The sequence below is a fragment of the Heterocephalus glaber genome, unplaced genomic scaffold (assembly GCF_053883595.1).
Source record: "Heterocephalus glaber isolate CG9 unplaced genomic scaffold, H.glaber_assembly_v1.0 deba00001553, whole genome shotgun sequence".
Lineage (NCBI taxonomy): Eukaryota > Metazoa > Chordata > Mammalia > Rodentia > Bathyergidae > Heterocephalus > Heterocephalus glaber.
In genome coordinates, this window is record NW_028258344.1 from 32,652,077 (window position 1) to 32,679,962 (window position 27,886).

The 27,886-nt window shown below is 35.0% G+C and overlaps 1 long non-coding RNA gene across 2 annotated transcripts in view; it reads right to left on the minus strand.

Moving 5' to 3' along the window:
• Positions 1-16,954, minus strand: part of LOC147824191 (uncharacterized) — a 57,255-nt gene extending 40,301 nt beyond the window's left edge. Inside the window, exons 1-2 of one of the 2 annotated variants that reach the window (XR_015442766.1) lie at positions 14,793-16,954; positions 14,249-14,278 (exon numbers count right to left, since the gene is read on the minus strand). This is a non-coding gene — a long non-coding RNA (uncharacterized LOC147824191). Of the gene's footprint in view, positions 11,423-14,248; positions 14,279-14,792 lie in introns of those variants that run through there. The other variant, XR_015442768.1, reaches the window with a different exon arrangement.
• Between the last annotated feature and the right edge of the window lie 10,932 nt (positions 16,955-27,886).

The window sequence follows — 27,886 nt, forward strand, 5'->3', positions numbered from 1 at the left end:
GCAGGTTTACTGCCCATTACAAAACACTGAGGTTTCCACAGCTCAGCAAGTGTCTCCTCTAGTGCAAGTCTTCCTATGTGCACCCAATCCCTGGCAATTTTGCTTTACCATTTCAGAACTGGTGCTTGAAGACCAATGAAAATGCTGACACTTTGTTTATTATTATTGTGGTGAGTAATAAAGTCCTTTTACAAAAGTGTCATGTCTCTGACATTCATAAAACTGTAACAGGCTAATTTAGCTTACAGTAAAATATCAGCTTTTCCACAAGTTTTAATATACAAAATTCTATACCTAGCAACCAAAACTTTTAATCTTGAAGGATCTAAGCTATGTGTGGTCCTAATTTGTGTTGTTATGATTAGTTTATTGCTGTTGTTGTTTTGTTTTGTTTTTGGTACAGGGATCGAACTTGGGACCTTGTGCTTTCAAAGCAGGCAGCAGGACCCCTGAGCTAAATCCCCAGCTTAAATTTTATTACAAGATGTGGAAGTATTAAGAGACATCCTAGAAATACTTTTATATTCTCAACACCTACTCTCTGTCTCCGTTAACAAGTTGTACACTATTTCCCTCTGATGAACAAAATCAATCACAATAACCACATTATTAAAGCATTTATTTATTTCTCATTCAATGACATGAGGAGGCCAAGTGATAGTTTCAACTTCCAATTCAATGGAACTGCTATTGATTTCCCTCTTAAAAGCAGCATTTCCTTGTTTTTTTAAAGGTCTCCAAACCAACAGAACCCAGGATGGAACAAAATTTTACAAGTGATCAGTAAGGGTTGAAGGAGCCATCTTTAATTTACTGCTTCCATCCTTTGGTTGGACATAGCCTCAAAAATATATCGTGTATTAGTTGCTGCTATGGACATCACAGAACATTGTAACTGAGGCTTAAATAGATCATTTCACCATTCTATCATGTCACTTGCTCCTGGGTGATTGAATATAAGGAAACACTGGTGAATTTCACGGACATGAACCTATTCATCAGTTTCTTTGTTACTTTAGTCAGTAGCAAAATTATGCAGAAAAACAAATGGTGAATAAAACACAGGATGATGATAAAAGCATTGTGCATAAAAAATAAATTCATACACACAGTAAATGTGTATTTCAAACACAGGTTTTTCCAGTTGGTACCACTGGAGGACAATGTCATACAGAAGCTCAGTATTGCTCTTGACTGTTGGCAAGATGATCACTCTTCACTCAAAGCAATAGGATGAGATTTGATGAAGGAAATTCTCTACTGTTGAAAATTTGCACTGCTTATATCCCCAACACAATAGTCATTTTTTTACATGCAATTACTAAGTTAGCATTGAGGTAACTGGAGAGAAAAGCTAACGGATATCTGTAAACAGGCTCTTGTCCAAAACTGGTTATTTGACAGTCTTCAATGGAGGTCCTGTGGTCACGAGATTCAAAAATCTACACTCTAGCCTTTCTGAGTAGTTCATCCACACATACCTCTGCCTGAAACTTTCTGGTCACCAAACTATACATTTTATTTCTTCCAAGTCTCTAATCATTTGGCCAAAATTTCTGCTTTATAACACAGTATAGATCTATACCTCACCATCTCTTTCTCTAGATAAAATAAAAAGCCACATCCATATTTGAACTTCTGCCTCTCTAGGAGGATATTCTATTACCCAGTATCCTCTGAGGCCATCTCTGAGTACAGCAAAATAGTGTACAACATTTTGTGTGTTGCTCATCCCTGTAATGTCACAGGGGTAAAGAAAAGAATGTCAATGCCACAAAAGAATGCATCATTTGAGTCAGAGCTACTTGCATCTCAAATGATTTAGCATGTGTCTTGGGATATGTAGAAACTCCACATCAATGTCACCTTGCAGGTCTTTAATCCTGAAATTTTATCTTAATAGATTAGAAATACTCACTCTCTTTGTGGTGGGTGCTTATAAAAACCAGAAGCCTGACTAGTTACTTAGGAAGTGGATAGGATCAACATACTCCAATGTACTACAACAATGCACATGTTGACCACTGCAATCCAATAATTCTGTCAATCATGTCAAAATCAAAATGAAAATGTGAGTACTTACTTGTAAGATTATTTTTTTACTTCTGACATTCCAGCAATACTGTATGCTCTTTATAGAGTAAACCAGAAAAAATATTTGACTGCAAGAAACACTACTACTTGATTCCTGTGAGAGTATAAAAAGATCTTGAAATCTCACATCTGCAGTCTCTTTTGAGAAATTACAAGAATTCTGCTAAATTTCAAGCAGAATATAGAATAAAATGTCATGGTTTACTTTCTGGTTCTCAATAGACCCTCTAACATAAGGTTAAATTGCACTGAAGCACCCTACAGCTGAAACATTTGCTTCCTGACCTTATCAATGACAATAATAGAAGTCATAATCCAGATACCATATTGAGATAATCATGTCTTTTGATTATAAGTACTTAAGTTTTTACATATATTCAAGTTTCAACAAATTCCAACGAATACTTTAGTGAGTAAAATCTATTATTCTGGATCAAATATGACTACAGGAAAACTGGTTTAGATGGTAGCATTAATGGCCCACTTACATACCACAATAGCATCATATTTTTCTCCACTGTGCAAGGTAATTGGAGTTCTCCAAAGTGATATCCTTATCTTAGAAATATAAAGTTAATGGCCTTCCTCATGAAATCTGAAGATTACTAATATTCTAGGTTGTTAAATAAATCATTGGATCTACTCCTTAGTGCATGCTTTTGATGCAAAGAAAAGAATAGGTCATCTCGGTTTATCATTAGATAAAACTTCTAAAAAACAAATTATCCTGTAATTACATCAGTAATGGGGAATGAGGCACTGATGTATAACTGGTTTTCAGAAAACTGTCACAATTAGAAGCTTTCTAAGAAATGATACTGAAATATAACATCTTTCTTTATATAGAATTGAAGGGATGTTTTTCCAGGACACCTGCTAGCAAGGGTTATTTTCATCCCAACCTATTGCCTTAGTGATTATGAAGTAATGAATACTGATCAGCTTACTAAGCCGAGAAAGAATTTCCTAAATTAAATAATTCTGACTGACTGAATCATATTTTGGGTGGGACATCAATCACAATTTGACCTTCTCCAACAGTGCTGTTTATAGACTACAGTCACCTTTCAAATAAGCATATAAAATAACTCATTCTTAAATTGTCTCATATCAGTGAAGTATGAGCGTGTGTTTCTGCAGAGAGGGAAAATTTTTAAGGAATTCATGATGGAGTATTGAGTTATAGTATCTATTTATAAAAATGAAAAAGATAACTCACAAATGGCTTACCCATGAAGATAAATGTCTTAACAGTGCATTTCATATAGATTATTGAACCTAATATTCTTTTGCATTCTTCAATCTTTAAAATTCATTTCCATTGAAATTTTTTCCATTTATGCACCAAAATATTAAAATAAACAATGATCACTGTACATAAGAGGAAAGCATTCAAAAGAAGTAAATCTAAAATAAAAATGGAAAAGCTCTGAAGCTGCTCTAAATGCCTTGGTTTCCTATGTGTAAAACAGTCATAAATTAAATTAACAATCAAAGAGTCCACTCATGTTAGAGTTGGTGTTTGTACCCCTAAAAAGTTGAAAGTAACAGTAGTAGGTTTTTAAAAACCTATTTTTCTTAAAAATTTGCAAAGGTTGATTAAAATGGATTGGGTATTCTAAATATGATGCTTTTTTGACAACTGTATTAATAAAAACATAAGGGGAAAGAAAGCCAACTGGCTTCTTTAAATAACAATACGTAACATAGTTAAAGGTTTTGATCTCAGAAAATCAGACATAAATAATTTCAAGTAGCTATTATTAAATAATCATGGCCTTAAAAACAATGATTTCCCTAATTGTAGCTCAGTATGAATTTCAATAAAGGTCTTATGCTCACCATTACCCACTTTTTTGTGTGAATCCAATGTTGAAGAGATATTTTTTCTTATTATTAACTTAAGTTTTGGGAACAACATCCTAAGATTTCAATTATTTAGGAACGAGACCATCATATACTAGAATCTTAAAAAGTCTTTAAGTGGAGGTTACTCAAGACAGTGTACCCTGCTACTTAAAAATATTTTTATTCTCCAGTGAATAACATTTCAGCAAGGTTGAAATGTGGTAGTAAGTGAAATCTTGCATATATGTTTAATAAGAAATCATGTTACAGTAGGAAAGAACTTAAGCATTACTTAAATGAACAGCAACAGGGGAATCCTCCCCCCCAAAATTCTCATTTTCAAAAGAAAGAATCAAAGTGGGTTGAATAGAAAGATTCTTGGGTTAAATTGTTCCATTTTAAAATACTTTTTTATTAGTATATATTTGTGATGCATCATGAATACATTCACCATGGGCATTTGGTACATAAACATATTGCATCTTAGTCCTTTTAATTTCCCCTTTTCCTCACCTCCTTTCCTTCTACTTGTATACTTTTCAAATCTTTCCAAAATATATTTATAAACTTATTACAAAAAGTAACTTTTTCACGTCAATAAATTCATTTTTATAACAAAATGGATAATTAAAGCCCTTATTATGCTTAAAGAATAAGATTACAGAGATTCCAACACAGCCAATTAGAGACAGAAGTGTCTGAGAGAAACTTGAAGGAGAAACCGTGGATGATGCAGGTATTCTGAATGAGACAAGTAAACATATCCAGAAATGGAAAATCAACTTCAGGGCAAATCCATTAAATGGAATCAAAATACCAGGGTTATTGAAGAAAAAAAAAAGGGAAGCATGTCTACTGCTCCTTCTACAAGCTTTATCCAGTAAACACACCATCTTGGAAGCAGTTCTAACTTCCTGAGGGAAGAAACCAGCGATGGAGCAGCCAAACTAGATGGATAGACTCCCTTCATACCCACCTTCTTAGCATGGGAATTAACTACAGACAGGACCCCAGGGAACCACAAACTGCAATCAGTGACACATGGGAGAGAAAAGGAGAGCCAGCAGTGTTAAAACAGGTAATCCCTCCTTCCCATCACCTGCCCAAACACTCGGCACCTTTGTAGTCTGGCAGCATCCTTAGCACCACCCATCATTTACGATTGGCAAGAGAAAAACCATCCCCACTGGGCCCTGCCCTAAGCATAGAGTACCTAAACACTGAGAGCCACGGGCAATGTAGAACTTGCTGGCAGAGAGTCACAGATCACTTTCCTGGAGATGTGGAGGAAGAAAGGAAGATTCAGCAGAGCCAGACCAAAGCAGACACTCTAATATTGCCTCCCCAAACACCAGAGAGATTTGAGATAGCATGAAATGCTCCCCACTGCCCACCACACCTTAGGGACTGCACCAAGTTCCAAGGTCAGAGAGAGGAGCTCTTGAGAAAAAGACAAATAAGGGGCTGTGGGTGGAGGATCAGGAAGTTGTATCTGGGTGAGAGGTCTGCTCAGGATGCACTAGGCAAAAGGTCTATGAAGGCAAAACAAGAAGACAAATGAGGGATTTGCTATGCAGTAAAGGGAGGAAGAGTGATATATCCCTGGCAGATGTGGATGGAGAATGGCATTGGGCAAACTACATTACATCATCTTCCTTCCAAATTAACTGAAGCAGACACAGCTTGGGACAGAGACAAAGGCCTGTAGTTAGCCAAGGCCAAAGCACACCTTATAGCCCAGAAGTGAGTCCAGAGAGGCATCCAAATAGGCAGCTCTCTGCACTCATATGCAGGCTTCTACACTCCAGTAGCTGCATGAGGATTTTGTTGTTGTTCTTGCTTCTTTATTATTTTATTATAAAGGTTTCCTTTATTCTTTTTTTTTTGTCTTTCTTCTTTTTATCTTTTTTTATAACTTTCTTTCCTCCCTATTATTTTTGGTCCTCTTCTCATTTTTTATTCCCTATCTTCCCTTTCTTCCTCTCCACCTTTCATACTGCATATACTATTACAATAGACAAAACTGAAATTCATAATATTATTAGTAACCACTCTAAAAACGTGTACTCTAAAAAATTGAAAAATCTAGAAGAAATGGACAGATTCCTAAACACATATGAATTACCAAATGAAATTAAGAAATAAAAACCTGAATATTCCATTGACAGACAATGAAATTGAGCCAGTAATGAAAAACCTACCATGTAAGAAAAGAGCAGGACCTGATGGAGTCACTGCTGAATTCTACAAGAACTTTAGGGAGGATCTAATGCCAAAAGTCCTCAAAATCATTCATAAAAATGAAAGAAAAGGGGTACTTTCAAACTCATCCCTGAAAACTAGCAATGTTTTGATTCCAAACAAGACAAGAACTCCGCTAAAAAGAAAAAACCTATAGACCAATCACCTTAAAGGATATAGATGCAAAAATCCTCAACAAGATACTGGGAAACAGAAGTCAACAAATCATAAAAAAGATCAAATGTCCTGACCAAATAAGCCTTACCCCAGGTATACAAGGATGATTTAGCATACGTAAATCAATAAATGTTATATGCCACATAAGCAGATGCAAGGACAAAAATGAAGTGATCATTGCAATACATACAGAAAAAGTCTTTGACACATCAGCCTCCATTCATGATAAAAAAAAAAACCCTGAAGAAGATCTATTGCCAGCACTATATTCAATGGGGAAAAGCTGGATGCTTCCCTTCTAGAACAAGGAACAAGGCAAGAGTATCCATTATTACCATTCCTGTTCAATATAGCACTTGAAACATGACCCAGAAAAACAAGCAAGAGAAAAAAATATGAGGTTATGTATAGTCATGGAAATGATCAAACCATCATTATTTCCAGATTACATGATCCTTTACACAGAAGATGCCAAAAAATTCTACCAAAAGACCCCTAGAGCTAAGAACCAAATTCAGCAATATAGCAGGATACAAAATCAACACACAAAATTCTATAGCATTTCTTTACATCAATAATAAACCTACAGAAAAAGAAATTAGGAAAACAAATCATTCACAAAAGCATCAAAAAATTACAAACTTAGGAATTAACCTAACCAAGGAAGTAAAAGACCTCTTTAATGAAAACTACAGTACTCTGAGAAAGGTGATTGAAGAGAATATCAGAAAATGAAAATACGGTATATCCTCTGTTCTTGGGTAGGCAGAACCAATACTGTCAACATGGCCATAGTACCAAATCTGAGTATAGATTTAATGCAATCACAAGCAAAACTACCAACAGCATTCTTCACAGAACTAGAAAAAAATCATAACTCATAAAAACAAGAAGAGACCAAAGTAGTAAAAGCAATCTTGGGCAATAAGAGCAAAGCATGAGGCATCACAATCCAAAAGTTCTACTTATATTACAAAGCTACAGTGGTAGAAACAGCATGATACACACACACACACACACACACACACACACACACACACACAGACTGACAGATCAATGGAACAGAATAGAAGATGCAGAAACAACCCCAGACATATTCAGCCATCTACTCTTTGACAAAGAGGTCAAAAGGATATGCTAGAAGAAAGATAACCTAATTAACAAAGGATGCTGGGAAAATTATTTGTACATATGCAGAAAATTGAATCTAGACCCATATCTATCACCATGCACTGTACCAAAATAAAATCAAAATGGATTAAAGATCTACATATTAAAACAGAAACACTTAAATCTGCTGAAAGATAAAATAAGTAAAACTCTTGAAGACAGAGGCACAGGTAAATAATTTCTTACTCCAATTGAAAAAGAAATAACATCAAGAATCAATAAATGAGATTATATCAAATTAAATAGCTTTTGCACAGTAAAGGAAATAACCAACAAAGTGCAGAGATAATCTACAGAATGGGAAAAAAAATTTACTATCTACTTATCATACAGAATAACTAAAACTTGCATTTTATAGAATATTAGGAAGTTAGAAGGTTGGGGTCTAAACAGCATGAGGATGTCAACAACAAAGTCTAATGGGAAAGGCAAGGAAGCTGTGACAGAGGTGGGGACTCAGCAGAACAAACAATATGAGTACACAATCTATTTGAATCTATTTGCCAGTGACAAGGAAATCTAGATGCCCAACTATATTTGGAATGGAAAAAATACAGAAAAATCTGCCTGAATGAAAACTGAAAGGGACTGGGATTTTAAGCCCCAAGAAAACTGGGCAGGGCCATAGGCATGTGCTGTTCTTAAAGAAAACCTTCAGCCCTATAGAGAAATGGAATCTCAGGTGAGGTAACTATGCAGACTCTATAGAGAATGGATCCAATGTGGGGAGCCAAAGGAGTATGGTGATGTAATATAAAAGGAAGTTTCTAGGACTGGTTATTGGTACAATATCCTTGGTAGAAGAAGAGTATATCAGAATTCTGCAGTTAAGACCAATGTCTTAGTCCTCATTCTGTTGCTATAACAAAATACTGAAAATAGGTGATTTTTAAAGAATAAAAGTTCATTTGACTTATGCTTCTCAAGACTATAAAATCCAAGATTATGGTACCAACATCTTCCTAGCATCTGGTGTGGGCTTCTTGATGCATCTTAATATGGCAGAAGGCATCACATGACAAGACAGAGGAAGCATACTAGCTCTAGTCTCTATTCTTACTAAGCTATAAAATCGTGGATGTCTTCATGAGGGCCTATTCCTCATGAACTCATTTAATCCTAATTATCTCAAAAAAAAAAAGTTCAACTCCAAACACCATCAATATATGAATTGTAGGACTAAGTTTCCAATACATAAACTTTTGGTGGACACATTTCAACCATAATCATTACTGAATATCTAATTAAGATCATAAATTTTACAGGAAGACTAAGGCCTCTAATACGACCATGCTCCATTTTCAAAGATTTTAATTAAATTAGTTTAGAGTGAGAGCCTAGAAGTGGAATTTTTTAATTTAGAGACAAACTTTTTTCATCTAGAGACAAAAGATATACAATTATAAGAAATAAGATTCTCAGGATATTTCACCCAATTTTTCCTAATGATGATATCTTGAAAAACTACAGTACAATATCACAAGACTATTGACAATGTCACAATCAGAGTACAGAACAATTATGTCACCTCAAGATCCACAACTTTTCCATCATGTGTCCTTTTATACCCAGACCTAGCTCTCCTTAATCTCTAGCAACAAGTAAACTGTTCATGATTTTAATAAGTTTTATAATTTTTTAAAATTGTAATACTACATTAAAAAATCATTCAGTGAGTCACTACAGGATTAAGCTCTAGTCAGTCAGCAAAATTCTCCAGTGAATTGTCCAAGTGGTTGTGCCTATAATTTGTTCACTTTTATTGCTGAATAGTAGTCAGTGGTATATTTGTGCCACAGTTATTAAACCATTCATCTTTTGAAGCATATCTGCATTGTTTCCAGTGTTTGAGTATTATTAATAAAGTTGTTGTAAAGATTCATGTAAAAGTTATTGTATAAACTTAAATTTCAAGTTCTCTGGGATAAATATCTGGGAGTGCAATTGCTGAATCATATGATAGTCACATGTTTTGGTTTTTAAAAAATTCCCAAACTACTCTCCACATTTTATAAACCTGCCAGCAAGATATGAGTGACCTAGTTTTTCCACATCCTCTCCAACATTTGGTTTTGTCACAATTTTTATTGCACATCCTCTTATAATTGTACAATAATATTTCATTGTGGTTTACATTTGCATTTCCCTAGTGGCAAATAATGTTTGTATGAGTTTATCATTCACATATCCTCATTGGTAAAATGTCTGTCTTTTGCCCATTTTCCAAATAACAAAAGTATTTGTGTTTTACCTGTTAAGTTTTGAGTTTGTTATCAAATCATTTGGATTGTATGTGTATACTTGTTGGTATAGCTTTCCATCCTGTTGGTGTATTTTTTTCACAGAGAAATAAGTTTAAACTTTGATGAGGTACAATTAACTTAACTTTCTTTTGTGAACAATACCGGTTGTTCCAAGTCTATACCTCCATTCTAAAGTTTTTCTCTTATGTCTTTTTTCTAAAAGTAGTATAGTTTTACATTTTACAAATAAATTTTGACTTATATTTATATAATGGTAAGGCAAGGTAAGGTATATTTTCTTGCCTATAGATGTACAATTGCTCTAGCATCATTTGTTAAGTCCATCCATTTAAATTGCTTTTGTTCCTTTCTCCAAAAAAAAATGAACATATTTATGTCATTCCATTTCCAGGATCTCTGCCTATTCCATTTATCTATATGTCCATCCTTCAGTGACACTACACAGACTCAAACACCATGGCTAAATCATGGATCTTGAAATTCAGTGACTCATACTTCCTACTTTATTTTTCTTTTAATAAATTTTTAAAGTTTGTTTACCTTTCCATATAAATTTTAGAATAATTATGTCTACCTACAAAAATATCTTACTAAAATCTTAATATATGTTGCATTAAACCTATAAATTTGGGGAGGATTAGTTTCTTTTAATCCATGAACATGGTATGCCACTTTATTTATATAGATCACCTATGATTTCTTTGGCCAGCATTTGTCATTTTCATAATATAAGACCTATATATGTTTTGTTAAATTTATGCCTAAATATTTGATTTTATTAATTATAAATAATATTGTATTTTTAATTTTTTTCCAGGTGTTCTTTGCAATTAAATAAAAATGTGGTTGATTTTTGTTTATTGATCTTGCTTTCTAAGACCTTGCTGAGTCTATAAATTAGTTGTAGGAATTTTTACAGATTCCTTGAAATTTTCTATGCTGTTACTTATGTAATCTAAAAATAGAAACAGTTTTATATCTACCTTATTTTTTTTTTGTACTGGGGATCAAACTTGGGACTTTGAGCTTGAGATGCAGGTGATGGAACCACTGAGCTAAATCCCCGGCCCCTCTTACTTGTTTTTCATATCAACATTATTTGCTTGTTTTTATTTCCTTTCGTTGCCTTATTGCACTGGCTAGATTTTCCAAGAATATGCTATTCCTGAAATTCTAGGAACATGGTAAAATGAATTGTGGGAGCAAACATTTGTGTCTCACTCCCAATCTTATGGCTAAAAACACGGTTTTTCATCATTCAGTATAATGTTAATTATAGGACTTTTGTATATGCACCTTATCAGGTTGAAAAAGTTTTAGTTTTATTATCATTTTTTTCAGATTTCTTATCATAGAGAAGTATTAACTTTTTTCAAATAATTTATTTGAAACAATTTATAAGATAATGTGATTTTATTTAGGCTGTTAATATGGTTAACTAGTTGAATATTGAACCACCCTAGCATGTTTGAAATAAATCCAATTTGGTCATGATGCATATATTTTGTAATGTATCATTGCATTTTGTTTGCTAATAAGATGGATAACACACAGGTAAATTTAAATAAGGATTTAAAAAATTCCTTCACAGTAATAAATCTATTTTAATTTATTATCACTAAAATATGCACTGATGTTAATTATATTGTTTTAATCTAATAAAACTAGAAGAATGAATAAGTCAAATATGGTTTTTAATCCACTATTAACAATCTGCCATTCTTTAATTATTCTGCCATTTTGTAGAAATTAATAGTTAGAAAAAAATGTTAAAGTTTTAATATATTCTACCTCAGGAACTTTTATAGGGTCCAAAAACAATAGACAGACTCTTAAGTATATATGACATGTATAGTAGCATGTCATTTGTGAAATTTGGTACAAGATTTTGAGATTGTGAATGGTAAAAAAAAAAAAAAATTGTCATTTAAAGCTGTGAAAGGTTTCTATTTCAGCAGTTTAAATAATTTTTTTTTCTTTGCCAAGCAATGTCTTTATCCTGAGAAAACCTCCTATTAGGCTTCCCAATACTCAATGTAAAAACAGTTATCCATTTTTCCTAGGGAAAAATTAGAACAACCAACCATTTGAAAGTTGTTCTTTCAAACAGGGAATCTAAGTGATCTTTCTGTTCAGTAATGTAAATTGCATTGGATGGAAGTTTTAAATCCCGAATTTTCAGATTTTATTGCTTTTAATGGGGAGAGGGAGGATAATGTTTCTGTAGGCATCTGGGTGAAAGGATTCTCTCTGGACCTTGAAATGGTTGAGTATTCCATTCCAGGAAATGGAGATGGGTTGAAGAATAAGAGGTTTTCCCCTTTTGCTTATTGAGGTCTGATTCGGGCTTAGAATTTAACAAATGCCTTATCCTGCAGGGAAAATATGGACAAAGTTTCAAAAGTTAGCTGATGATTCAGTTTTTAGTGAACTAAGGAAAGGTCCTGCTTCTAGATTGTGAAAGTGATTAGAGGACAAATAGCCCGTTCCTGCCATGGTTATAGCAGAGCCAACAATGAGGGAGTAAATCAGCTTCATGAAGAAGCCAAAGAGACCATGAGAAAACCTGTCTGTCAGCACATAGAATGCAGAAGTCAGGGAACTTCTCAGAAGTAAATAAGAGGCTTAGAGAACAACCAAACTCCCAAGGTCACAGGGTGCATCCTGGGGCTATCTACTTTTGTAACAAGTTTCTGGTTAGTTAGCTTTGGGAGCTATCCTATTGGAAGTCAAAAGGCATTGGTTCTCATGTTTCATGGTGCATGAAAATCTCCTGAGTACTTGCTAAATGGCAAATGCTAGGGCTGTAGTCCTGATAAAATGATTTACAGTTTCAATCTTAGTAAACACTCAGGTGATGTTGAGACAAGCAGTCAAGAGAACACTTTAAGAAACATTGCCTAAAAACTCAAAACAATGTTGTTGGTTATTACCATGACACTTGTAGAAGAGTCAAGTTATTTTTTTCTGTAAACTAGGCATTATAATTTAGCTCTTTACATCTTGGGCTAAGAACTAGCCGAACACTGATACTTCTGAGCCTTATTTTTTGGAATAGTGAACTCAGGTTTGAGTAGTAACAGCAATAAATACCAGTATACATTCCTGTTTTATATTTTTAAAATCAACAACTTTATTTTGTTCATTCACCCAAAAAATACATTAAATGCCTACTATGCACAAGAAATAAAGCATTATGGAGAACACAAAATTAATTTGTATAACAAACTTATTTAAGGTACTTTAAATTCAATGGATTTTTAGAATTAGTTGAACCAAACATATCTACACAGTATTGAAATATGTCTTATTCCACAGTTTTGAAATAAATGTTTTCCTAAATAATGATTGTGCACATAGCTCCTTCTTTTGTCTGCTGCAATTGATGTTGTCTTCATTTTACATTTCTATAAATCTTTTCCATTTGCTATTTGTTTGTGTTTCATAACTGCTTACAGAGTTTTAAATTTGTGTTTTGATCCAAGCAGATATCCAAGAGATTAAAAACTCTATTGAAAGTATTTGCAGCAGTATGACAGAATATCTGATTTAGAAGACAGGATTACAGTTAGTGATTGTGAAAAGAGAGATTTCTTGAAAATAGTAAGGGACCACAAGAAATAGATCCACCAGCTGCAAGATGATGCAAAGAAGAATAATATAAGACTGATAGGAGTACATGAAAAAACAGGAGAAAGTACAAATGACATTAAAAAACTGTTCACAGAAGTAATGGCAGAAAACTTCCCAAGCAGGGGGAAAGAATTTGACATACAGAGAAGTGAGGAATATAGGACTCCAACTACCTAGCCATGATCAAAAAAAAAAAAAAATCTACATCTAGACATATAATAGTCAAGATCCCAGAAACCCAACAGAAGAACAAAATACTACAAGCAGTTAGAGAAAAGAAACAAATTGCATACAAAGGAAAGCCCATCAGAATCACAGCAGACTTTTCAACACAAACCCTCAAGTCAAGGAGAGCCTGGAGTGAAGTATTTCAAGCCCTAAAAGAAAACAACTTCCAACCTAGATTGATGTACCCTGCAAAACTATCTTTCAAAAATCGATGGAGAAATAAGATAATTTCCATGACAAAGAACACCTGAGAAACCTCATGAATACCAAAACAGCACTCCAAAAAATTCTAAACAATATCCCAGAAAAAAAAATGAGGGTCATCTTAGAGATCACAATTACAATCAATATTACAAAAATATTCCTGAAACATACCTCTGTTTTGACTTCAAAGAAGATATTCACTTATGAGCTTAGGATTTGGTGAGTTATCAGATAGGAATACTAAATCAACATTTAAAAGAAATATTTTACTAAACTTTTTAAATAAGTGGTTCACAAAATTGCTTAATACATGTTCTAAGTATTTAATTTTTCCTTTTTAATTAACCATACTAGAAGTTGCCAAAGTAAATCACCAGCATACTACTTACTGCTGATCAGATCATAGGAGCAGTGTTGAACTATGAGAGAAAAGGGATCAAATGAAAGGTACAGTTAGGTATCTGTCCACTCATGGAGGAGATCAATAAAAAGATAATGTAGTCCATTCACTCAAACATGTGCAAAGAGAGAAAAGATATTTGTTTAAAATCTAAAGAAAAATATATAAATAGTGGACACTGAAGTTAGGCCATGGGAATTAGGCCCTTAGCAAAACAATGTATCAAGTCAAAACCAACATCCAGAAAACTTTTTTTAAAAGCAATTAATCTTTTCAAATATCTTTACTTAAAAGTGTCCTATTATCAGAAAGTTTTATTCTTTCCTAGTTCTCTGCATTTTGTGCTAAACCAACAGACTCCGTAAAAGATATAGGAGTGTAAGAAAATAGGTACATGCTATTTATAAATTTTTTAATAGTTTAAACAAGTTTATATTAAAAGGCTGACAAAAATATATTGTGAGGTATTGTGTTTTCTAAAAATTTGTTTTAAAATGATAATTTAGTAAAATTCTAATTAAAAGCACATTTACCGTGTAAGAGTGCTACATTCATTGCTTTGTGGCTTTTCTTTTGAAAGTTCTTGCTGGATTTTTATTTCACTCAGGAAGTAAAAACTGTAATGAATAAAAAATAAAAATAAAATCATATGATTTATTATTGATAAAGCTCACACATCACATGAACACACAAACTACTCTACTGGGAAAATATTCATCTTCAAAAACTTAGAAATTCTATTCCAAAGTGCTCAAGATCAATCATAATTCAAGTCCACATGACAAGAATCATTGTATCTCTATGCTATTTTAATAAAAACACTGTATATTCATACTCACAGGAGAAATCATTAAATAAATAAACACAAATTATTGTATAGTTAATATGTCATTAGGTTGCAGGTCTGTGATAGGTCTCATCTTCGGTTCCACTGAAGAATGATGTCATTCTTCTACTTCATTACTTTTACCTCAGCTCAGTTTTAAAATGACCCTCAACACTTTCTTCCCACCATTTCCTATTCACATCCTAACTTTTCTGGTCCCTCTATCGTATTTTATTGCCTTCATCATGGGGCAGACCCTGCTGGGAACTATTCACCATCCATTCTCCCTTCTTTTCTAACATTGATATTGGATGGAAAGTACGTGCACGTTTAACAGTGTTCAGCTCCCACGCTCCTGTATACCTGGAGACAAATATATGACTCAGTTTGGGCAAATGAACTACAGGCTTAAGTGAATTAAGTGGGTCTTACAAAAACTATTGCTTTAAGGAAAACATTGGACGCACCTTTTTGCTTTTCAGTCCCCCTCATTTACTTCTTACCTAGAATTTGGATGCAGTACACAGAGGTACAATGACTATCATTTCAACATAAATAATCAAAGCCAAGTGCCAAGGGCAGCAGAGTAAGAGGCAAATAGAGCCCATCAATTTCTTAAACAGCTACAAGAGCTCTGGACCATTTACCTATGACTTCCTGCTATATCCAGGACAAAACAAACAATCAAAAGATCCTGCTCTTTGTGTAAGCCACTATAAACAATTTTCTGTTATGTGGAATGAATGTGATATTAATCAATGCAAAAAGGAAACAAGTGTCCTCCTCTGTCCTTACATTAACATGTATATAAATATTTGCACTAAAATTATTTTTATCATATATCAGTGAGATTTTAGAAATAAAGAATGAACATTCCAAAAATTAAACATACACAAAGTGTTCAGAGATTCAGTTACGTTTTTTATTTTATTCTTTGTTACATTTCTTAACTCTTTGATACTCTTCACTCAGTGTTTGGTCTACACTTCTTCCTGCTTGAATTTCAGCAGTCTTGTGACTTGCCTGTAATCAACAGAATTTAGTGAGAGTATCTCTGTGATTTCCAAAGCTAACCCCTAGCTAGGGTAATGCATCCTCAACTTGTTTGCCTGAACATCTGTGTTGGAAAGGTTTGTGTTATCCAGTAAGAAATCCAAATTCGCTAGGGCCACCACTCTTCCAGGATGCCACATGGAGAGGACTCTTTTACAGAGTCCTAGTCTTTAAATGCCTTCCTCCTCTGAGTCAAACAAAAGAGTGAACAAGACTTCAGCCCCAGCAACTGAGTCCCTTTCAAACTTTGAGTCTTTTCAGCAGATACCAGACATAATAGGTAAGAGAGAAACACACCCCATTGTGACCTGTCCCAATTCCTGAGCTCCAGAATTTGTTATCAAAATGAAGTGGTTTGTTTAAATTGTTAAATTTGGGAGTTATCAGTTTTGTACAAATAGTAGCCACAACACTGGGTAAAAACATTTTCCCACATCTAGAAATACATCAAATGAAAAATTCTCAGAATAATAAACAAGGACACATAGTAATGACAGAAAAAGTACCCAAGAGTTTTGTGACAATAATACAAACATTATTTCACACTGGCATTGGGTCTTTGAGTCCATGGTATTCAGAACTCTTTACAAACCTAATACCCTTAACAAATTTCTTAAAAACCTTATGCAAAAATTCATTTTGAGCAAGAAGAGACCCAGAATAGCAAAAGCAATTCCAGGTAACAGAGACATGGCAGGAGGTATCACAATCCCCAACCTGAAACTATACTACAGAGCTACTGTGATAAAAACAGCATGGTACTGGCAAAGAAACAGACCTGAGGACCAGTGGAACAGATTAGAAGATCCAGAAACAATGCCAGACACACTCAGCCATCTCACCTTGGATAAAAGAGCCAAACACCCTCACTGGAGGAAAGATAGCCTCTTTAATAAATGGTGTTGGAAAAATTGGGCTTCAACTTGACAAAGATTAAAACTAGACCTGTATCTCTCACCATGCACTAAACTAAAATCAAAATGGATTAAAGATCTAAATATTAAAATAGAAACTCTGAACCACTTGGAACAGAGGTTAGGTAGAACCCTTGAAGACATCGGTGGAGGAAAAGATTTTATGAACAAAACCTCAGTTGCCCGTGAACTAGCACAAACAAACAACAAATGGGACCTCTTCTTATTAAAAAGCTTCTGCACAGCAAGAGAAACCACCAGCAGTGTGAAGAGACAATCCACAATGTGGGAAAAAATCTTCACCTGCTCTTGCTCAGACAAAGGTCTACTATCTCGAATCTATAAAGAACTTGAAAAGATCAGACCTCCCAAATTTAAAGACCCAATCCAAAAATGGGCATCTGAAATGAACAGACATTTCTCAGACAAAGAAGTAGAAATAGCAAATAAATACATGAAAAAATGTTCAACATCACTGGTCACTCGAGAGATGCAAATGAAAACAACACTGAGATTCCACTTCACTCCAGAAAGAATGGCTGCTATCATGAAATCAACCAATAACAAGTGCTGGTGGGGCTGTGGGGAAAGAGGAACCCTGCTCCACTGCTGGTGGGAGTGTAGACTGGTGCGAGCACTGTGGAAATCAGTATGGAGATACCTCAAAGAACTAGGACTGGAAATTCCATTTGACCCCGCTATTCCACTGCTGGGGATCTTCCCCAAAGAATTAAAAGAATCATACCACAGTGATATATGTGCACCCATGTTCATAGCAGCACAGTTTGTAATAGCTAAAACTTGGAAACAGCCCAAATGCCCATCAACTGGAGATTGGATAAAGAAAATGTGGTTTTTTTATAAAATGGAGTACTACTCAGCCATAAAAAATGAGAAATTAGAGACATTTATAGCTAAGTGGATGCATATTGAGGCAATACTCGTAAGTGAAATAAATAGGACACAGATCTGTAAATACCGAATAGTTTCTCTGGTGTGAGAAACTGAAAGTGTGAATAAGGACTAAATGTATAATAGGTCATGTGAAATAGGAAGAAAAGGGGCAAAGGGGAAGGAAGTGGGAGGGCTAAGGGAAAGGATAGAGGGAATGGGATTGATATGAGAAAATGGAAAACTAGGAACAAAATCTTTGTAAATAGGGAGGACTGGAGGGGTTGAAGGGAGGGCTGTGCAAGGGTGAAAAATAAGAACCAAGAGAGACTATGTAAAGGTGCAAATTTCCAATGATGAATGTCATTATATTGTATACCTAAAATGTACCAATGATTAGAATGAATAATCGATAATGTAAAATAGGAAGAAAAGGTCCAAAGGGGTAGGGGTAGTGGGAGAGGCAGGGGAAAGGAAAGAAGAGAAAGGAAAAAATGATGAGAAATGGAAAAAATGGAAATAAAGTCTTTGTAAATAGGAAACGGTGGAGGGTGTGAAGGGAGGGCTAGGAATGGGGAAAAAATAAGAACCAAGATGCATTATATAAAGGTACAATTCCCAATGAGAAATGTAATTGTGTTGTATACCTACAATGTACCAATAAAAGAATTTAATACAAAAAAAAAAAAACCTTATGATGTATGTAGCAGTTCCAAAATTCACAGGAAAGATAGTGAGTTCAAATAAAAAGAAATAAGAATCTAAAATCATTAGATAATGTTGAACTTTCAAAATACACTCATTTTTTAGTTCAGTTAAGAATATTCCTTTCCAGGATAATCAATAATATGATACTTAACTCCTCTTACTTCCATCTATTATGAAAACAGTAGAATCATTATCATCATGATGATCTTTATTTCAGCTCTGCAACCCAAATGCTAAAGGTGCAAATAATAAAATATCATAGATTTCTATATCATGTTATGCATTTCCTTTCCCATATTTAATAATGTTTGATTTCACCCCTTGTTGTTTTTGCTGTCTTCTGACACCATGAACTATTGCAACTCTGCCATGTGGCACCCTGTCTGGGAGCTAGCTGATTATGGACTGAAACCTTTACAAACTGTGAGGTAGCTAGATCTTTCCCCCTTTAACTTTGGGTGTCAAGTATTTTGTCTCAGCAATGAGAAAAGTAATTAAAAAAGAAAGTTAGCACCAGAAAAGTGGTATCGTTGCTGTGACTATACCTAACCATGTGGTTCAGGAGCCTTTTGGACTGGCTTGTAGGAAGAGTTTGGAAAGGTTCAGAGATGCCAGCTGAAAAAGTGGAGTTGGAACACCTTAGGCTATACTTTATGGGAGAGTCTAGTCAGAGCTCAGAAAACCAGAAGACTGATAGAATGCTGCTGGTAAAGACCAGGTTCAAGAGGTTTCTGCTGGGTAAAAGGACTGCATTGGCTGTTGGACTCCAGATGATGTGTGTTATAGCTTGGTAGAAAGTTTGTCTGCATTTTGCTCATGTCCAGAAACTTTGCCTGAGACTGAGATTAAGGATGGCAGACTAATTAATCTGGCAGAAGAAATTTCAAGGCAGTCTACTGTTGGGGTTGTGGCATGGCTACTGTTAGGGGCTTTTAGCCAGATTTATATTGAGAATCAAGAACAAAGAGACCAGCAGAATGATTTAAAACATTTTGAGTTTGGCCACAAGGAAAGCTCCAGTAAAGTTGCAGCCTGCAAACATAGAGCAGAGGAAATCTTGACTGTTGAGAAAGAACAGGAGAATAGAAAAGATGGCCTGAGGACATCATAAGAAGCAGCAGGATTCCACCCTTTTCAGTCTCAAATTGCAAAAGTGAAAAACTTTGCTTTAAGAAGAGTCCCAGAGCCCCATTGTCAGGAGCCATTTCACATAATTTTGAGGAAAAATCATTTCACAATTAAATTATGATTAGGCTTAGTCTTCTTGCCTACAGGCTAGCTACAACATGCCAAAACATAACTCCAGTTTTGCCTCTGGTCACAGCTCAATGGTCCCATGATGTGACATTCAAGGGCAAGAGTACATCAGCTGAAGATACCCTGGTTCCTTGAAAACTGAGTAGTAAGAGAAAGGTTTCACCTGGGAAGGGACAAATTCCTTATCATCTTAACTCATCCCACCTATTGTTGTAAGAACCTCTTTGCTCATCCTACTGTCCTAATCAATTTAAACTCCTCATTGACCTAAAATCCTCATGGTCATAAGATTACTGCCACCCTCTGAGACATCTGATACTTCCTCTGATTATAAAATCCTCATCAGTTTAGGATTATCATCATACCCTGAGTCATCTGTTACTCCTTATAAACCCAATAAATAGTAGTAAGCTCGGGATGCCTTGTTTTTGCTGCTCAGAGTAGCATTGGTCAAGCCCAGAACCCAGCTTCTTCTCTAAATCTCATTTCCTGTCTTTATTCTTTAATTTGCCTCATGCTGTCATGGCTCACAGGAGACCAGGACCCTTACCCAGTTTCCTACACACCATGTTCCAGAATGGCAGTGGCCTAGAAAAGTTGTTCCTCGGGATTTGGTTAATAGGCACTGGACCCCTATAGCCAGGAGAGAAGGAAACCTGGCTACTGCTCCAGCTGGTGGCAGACTTTGTCATCATCCACATGGTGTTGGTTTTATGTGCATGCAGAATGCAAGAGTTGTGGCATCAGGAAGGCCTCCACAGATTCACAGAATTCAGAAGAGTTCTGCAGATTTCAGAAGAAATCCTGGGAGGCCAGGCAGTGTGCCCCTGAGAGGACAATCTGTGAAGCTGTGAATACGAAGCCAAAGGTGCCGTTGAGACCCAGAAAGTTGGAGAAGCCAGGAATGTAGATCATCCAAAGAAAGGTCCAAGGAGTGAACAAAGCCAGCCACAGAAAGAAGCTATGGGAGGTACAACCAAGGGAGTACCATAGGGTCGGGGCCACCCAATCCCTTTGGAGTTCACAACTTGCAACAGATTTCTGGGGATGCTGGAAGTGAAACTATGGGATTTATTGTTTTCCCTGCTGGATTTTGGACTAGCTTTTGTCCCATTCCTTTGTATCTTTCTGTTTGTAACTTTTGGAATGGAAATGTCTATCTTGTGCCATTTAATGTTGGACATGTTTAACTTCCTTTTCATTTATACAGGGACTTGCAGCTAAGAATTTGCCTTAAATCTCTGAGGATTCTTGGGACTTGGACTTTTCAGCAAACCTGAAACAGTTAGGACTTTGGCAATTCTTAGAGATGGACTAAATGCCTTTTGCATAAAGGGATGTGCATAAGTCTTTGGGGGACCAGAGGCAGAATGTTAGGACTTATGTTTAGATGTCCCCCCAAAGCCGCATGCTAATGAGGTGAGGCTGTTTTGGAGATGGCTGGATCTAGAGTGTGTGATGCTGGAAATGATTCAAGGGCACTAGGATTAAGGGTATATGTTACCCACCCTAAGTAGTCCAGATAAGATAAACAGAGCAGGAAGATGTTATTAAGGTTCCCTTGTTTCTTTTGCTACTTTGTGCATGCCATGTTGTTTCTCCTCTACAATACCTGTTTGGTAGACCTCTACAAACTGTGAGCTAAATAAACCCTTCCCTCTTTAAAAATAAATAAATAAATAAATAAATAAATAAATAAATAATGTTTGACTTCCTCTATTCCCTTTTCAGACCACAGACTTAGTAAAGGCAGAACCAATGACATGAAAATTTGGTCTATTGCTTGAATTTACACTTAGCTGGACTATAATCATCCTGTAAGACCATGAGCCTCACCAACTGCTCTGAAGAGCTGACTACAGTGAGGATCACCTGGGAGGGAACACACCGGACAAATTGAGAAAGTAAAACAGACCTTAATTAGTCTGGCCAGACAGCACCCTCCAAGCACCAAGCTTAGAGAGGCGCCTGGCTCAGAGTCTGAGGTCCTTTTATAGGGGTCCCAAGAGGGAACTTGGCAAGCAACTGTACAGAAGTGAGACATTGGCGGTTAGGGGAGTGTAGCAACCAGTATAGAAGTGAGACATTCTGCTGTTAGAACATTTGTAAAACAATAGTTGATTAATTGTTGTTTCTAAGAGACTCTCTAAGGGGAGGAGGTTTCTAAGCTTCCTCCTTCTGAGTTCATCTGAAGGGCAGGCAGGTGGGTCAAGCAACAATGTTGAGTCTGTCTTGCTAACAAGGGTCCTTCAATCCATGTTGAAAACAGAAGCTCATTGCTTGAACTGTTTTCATCCTTCCTATTAAAAAGTTAAAGCATACTGTCTAAATATACTATTTTTTGAAATTTTTCACTATGCTTTTATTTTTATAACAACGGCCACATTTCCACAAAATGCTTACAAATCACATTGTGCATTTTGATCCAAAATTATCTGTCTTTTCTGCATGTTTTGTCTGAAGAGGCATGCAGACATAATGGTATGTTGAAAACAAAGTGTTGTAGAAGACAGAATCACTGACAGTCAGCCAAGTGCTTCTCTTTAAATCCTTTCTTTGAAACAGAATTGAAAATTATGAATTCTTCCTTGAGTCCTGACACTGTCCTCCTCGTAACGACCTTCTTATGTCATTGCAATGATTTTGTTTTCTGTCATGTACAGACAGCCCACATCCTCCCTCAGACATGAGTTGCTCTAATTATTATCAAAATTCATTCAATCCAGTACTTTGTTTTGGATGTGCTTGTAACTAAAATTATAAAGTGGACCTCCATAAGCTTTATACTGAAAAATCAAAATGGGGTCCCCTCTGCTTTGTTCTATACATTAAAAGAACACACTTTTTAAATATAAGCATCTATTTTTAATAACATGATTAATAGAAAAAAAATACAAGACAATCTGGTAAATTTATTTATATTAGCTACAACAGAAGTATTACAAGAACTGTTTCTCAGTTTTCACAGTAGCATGCTATAGGTTTGCAAAAGCACACCAATTTTGCCAAGCTCAACATGCCAAGATAATTATTCAAAAGTATCCGATTCCATACCAATAACAAAGTTTTATATACACTTATTTCTAATGTTCACTTTTTTCTTCTTCTTCTTTTTTTTCAGGCCAGGGATCGAACTCGGGACCTTGCACTTGCGAGGCAGGCGCTGGAACCACTGAGCTAAATCCCTGGGCAGATATACACTTATTTCTTAATATTGCATATATTTATACTTGACTGGTCACTATCTGCTTTGGTTTATTCCTATTTTGAATATTTCCAGTATCTTTTTAAAAATTGCCTTCTCTGTATATCAAGGAGAACTTTTAAAATAGTTTTTCAAAGAAAAGTTTTTAATAAACATAAATAAGATGGACTTATTCCTCTTTGAATAAAATGGGATTAGTGTATCATGTTTTGTATCTGGGTTGATTTCCAGTATATCAAATGCCTTGTGCTGTCTAATATTATTGTCAGTTGTCCAGTAAGTCATCTGTTGGCATTATATTTGAATCTAGGAAACATGACTAAGTATATGGTTATATATCATGAGTTGATTTTGCAGAAAGAAAAACACAAAGTAATTAGGGAGTGTACAAAGACTTGGATGATTATTCAGTTTTCTAGCAGATTGAGTATAATGGTTATGGTAGCCAGCACTCTTGAGATCTGTGTGCTGTGTAATGGAAATATCTACTTAAGTTTTTGTTGAGTGTCTTCCAATGCTTTGTAAGTAAGGGTGTACTGCTTTGACACTGTGCCTAAAACAACACAATAACATTGTCTTATAATAAAGGCCCTGACCGCCAAATATAATTTCAAAATTTCTAAGTTCTGCCAAAAATATCCAATCAGAAACAAAACTAACAAGTTCATACATATAAGATAATTAAGATGGTTAATATTTCTGAAGTCTGGATTTGTAAACTTCCTTAGATACCCTTCTCAAGTCCTTAATTCACCTACTCATACTTACCATGCCTCAACATTTTTATTTATATCAGTTTTTCCTATTTACATTGAAGACTAATCACATGGAATTCATTTTGTATGCAGTCTGGCTGTATCAAGACTATTAGAAGTTATTGAAAACAGGGCAAATTTTACATCTCTGTACTATATCTGAAATAGGAAAAGTATTAATATATGGAAATGAATTGGAATACAGTGTTGTGGAATAAGATCCTTCTACTTGGAGGCATGATTTTTTAAAAAGTCTGTTTGAAAGTATATTATTTTCAGGATCATTGATTGTACCCAAAACATATGTCACAAAGAGTTTCTGAATGCTTTGGCTTTATCAAAAATTACAAAATTTTATGAGTTGAGTACTAATTAAAACCATAATTATTTCTAGCACCATTTTGTATTGTTGAGAGATTTACATTTCACAAATAAATTAATAATATTAAATGGACAATATATATTACTTTTCAAAATAACACTACTTGCTTCTACACTGTGATACAGGGATTTATTTTACCCTATTAACTTGTACAAATAATATATGGCAATCAAAAAATTTAAATATATGTTATGGGTCATTTTGCTAATCACAGAAAAATTAATATATACATAGAGTTAATCAGTAAGTAAACTAAACTAGATATCTGCAATTGTCAGAATAAAAACCTGGTCAGGGAGATTATGTCACAACACTTTACAGTTGCAAAGCATAACTTCGAATACAAATGTTGGTCATGATATAACATCAGTAGGATACTTGCAGAAAGTCAGCAGATTTAGAAAGTATAAGTTTCACATTAACTCAGGCCTATCTGTCCTCCTTAGATTGCAGAAAGGGATACAAATTCTTTGCTTACACATTCAAGGATGCGGCTGAAATTTTATTAGTTATGTTACTCAATTCATTCCACTAGAATAAAGTCTAAGCCATGTCACAATTGTTCATCTTAACTAATCCTAATTTTTGAGAGAGAGAAATGTTAATTTATGAGTGTATCTAGGCTTTCTCTTTATTCCACCAGCTGAAAAAAGGCTTGGAATGACCCACTGGATCACTTCTGTGTCTCATCTCTTTTCCACTGAGATCAACTCTTTCTGGATTAGCTTTGAAAAACTGGGTGGAAACAGAAGATGCAAAGGGAAATGATGCTTCAGAGTTAAGGATGGGTGGGAGTTCTCAGAGAATGTGGGATGTGAGGCATGGAAGCTCTCCCACCTAAGGAAAACAAGATGAAATAGTTTTCCTTTTCCAGTGTTACTATCATTTACTTATCCCAATCCCTTCACAGTTTTTAGATAATCAAGTAAAGAACTCTGAGGTTGGTGAAGTCTAACTTTTAAGAATTACAGTATATGGCATAATACTAAAGACCAGAGGGTTTACATATTTAGTATCAAGCAAGATTGTCAGGATAGAGTAGATCCTATGAGACTTCTAAAGAGTCAGTGTTCTACTGTACAAAGAAATTCATGATAATGGGACCAAACTTAAGTTTGACACCTAGTTCTCCCACTTACTCCAGCAGAGCTTCTGCATCCACAGATCCATATCTGCAGATTCAACCCATTGCAGATCAGAAATATTCGGGGTGAGGGGATTCTTGTGAATTGAACATATACAGACATTTTTTTCTTATCATTATTTCTTAAGCAATATGGTGTAATAATAATATGTTGTACCTGCCATATACATTGTATTCAGCATGGTAAGTAATCTTGAGATGATTTTAAAACTACTGAGACTATATAGGTTACATTTAAAAATACTATTCTGTTATATATAAAGGACCAATATACACAGATTTTGTTATTTACAAAGGGTCGTAGAATCAATTCAATGCAGATATCAAAGGACAAGACTATACAATATTGGCCAAGTTATTCTCTTTCTCTGGCAATAATACTGACAAAGCTAGATTGTATAAAAAGAGCTCAACACAGCATGTACTCAGGTTGTCCTACAAATGAATTCTAGTTGTCAAGTATCAACTGTACTATTTTCTCATTGGCCTTTTTGTCAGTTACTAATAGTATATATAATATATATACAATATATATAATATATATACAATATATATAATATTATATATAATATACAATATATATAATATATATACATTGCATTTTTTATGCATTTGCAGCATTAAAAAAGCTTTTATAATTTTTTTTATTTGCGCCTAACCTCAATGCTGTTAGGACTGTCTCGATATTTATAGCTCCAACATACAAATTAACTGAGGTTCAGAGGATTGAAGAAGTTTGCACAAAGCCAGATGGTTAGTAAGTAACTGAATTCAAATCATCAGAACTTAATTTCTACTATTTCCTCTAACCTTCCACTTTGCAAAGAGACATTCTATAAAATTCAGTAAAGACAGAGAACAAGTCCGTTGAGAAGAAGCTGATTGTAATATGAACATCATATCAAAGGAAAAGCTCAATGTGAATACTTTAGTCCTTTCTAATGATATATGTGGTGAAGGAGGATGATGGTCGTGCCAGACATAGGTGAAGGGGATGGTTAATTCTGCCTGAGAATGGTGGAAATCATCACATAACAGAAATTCTTTGAGTTCAACACTGAAAGCCAAAGTTCCCCAGACAGCAAAATGACTGATTTACTGCTGCTTTACATGCCATTTATTGAAAAGTAAACTTTATTATCTAGTTAAAATCTAAAATTTGAAAAATATTTTTATTTAACAACAATATTAACTTTAGTTGTCATTTTTTAGTTCCTTGGTCTCTTCTCCCATGAAGGATACCTTACTTTTTTCTATTTTCTTTGACAAAAACAATATTTGGAAAAGGTAGGGTTTTATCTTTATGGAGTAGATTGTTTTTGCTGATGTTCAGGAAAAGAACTAAAACTGCGCTGGAAAATATGAAGTAATTTTTCTTCTCTATTTCATAAGATTTGCTTTGGCTCTCAACTCAGAAGAGCTTGAAACTGTAAACTGATCACTCCAGGGACCACCCACTCATCTTAACAAGGCTCACATCTGGTTTTGCCAAATTTTTATTTGAGACTACGTCTAGTCCTCCACGGAGTCATGAGAAAGTAATGATAGGAAAAGGGTAATGGAAAATCTGACCTATTGTATCCATAGAGTATGATAGGAAAATAGGAGTCACAAGGATGATATGAGATAAGCTAAATATCACCTTGCTAACCTTAGGTATCAAGCTCCCCAGCATGATTTCTACCAGATATTAGAGCTCATTCTATCGCCCACACCTCTTTGGCAAATTCAAGGAAGAGGCTCATCTTGCAAGAGTGTGGCTGCTGAGCATGCAAAAGAGTTAACAAAAAGTGGTGAAAAATATCTGTGAGCGTGTCACTCAAAAAAGACCTTGACAGAGCCAGGGATTAAGTTCAGTGGCACCGCACCTGCCTTGCAAGTGCAAGGTTCTGAGTTCAATCCCCGGTACAAAAAAAAAAAAAAGACCTTAACTCTTAAAGGTAGTGAAAGTCAGAATTCAGAGGACAAATAACTTTGTATGATTTTGCCGAGTTTCTGAACTATGTGAGGAAGAAATGATATACTCAACTTTATACCTCTGAAATACTTGTGCTCCTTTCCACTCCAGATATCACTGTGTTGAATATTTTTCACAAGGGAAATTTAAACCAAACCTCCAAAAACAAAGAAACTGCATTTCAGGATGATATCAGGAAAATCACATCCTAAAGTAGATCTTTTGATCATTATTGTACTATACAGCACTAATCTACATTCTCTTAGTGGAGTAAGATCACACATTTATCCCTTAACTACATGCAGAAGACAGTAAATGAAACATGCTCGGGTCAGGCTGACCAAGAATTCTGCAAGCCTACACAAGAAAGCAACACCTGTAGAGCTGCTGCTGACACCAGGGCTCTCCATGATGTCATAATACAGTTCAATGCTAAGGACAGGAAACAGCCCTGGAGAATTTAAGATAGCCACCTAGTTAAAATGATGCAATGCATTGCTAAAACATTAAGTAAATTTCAACATGTTGTCATCTT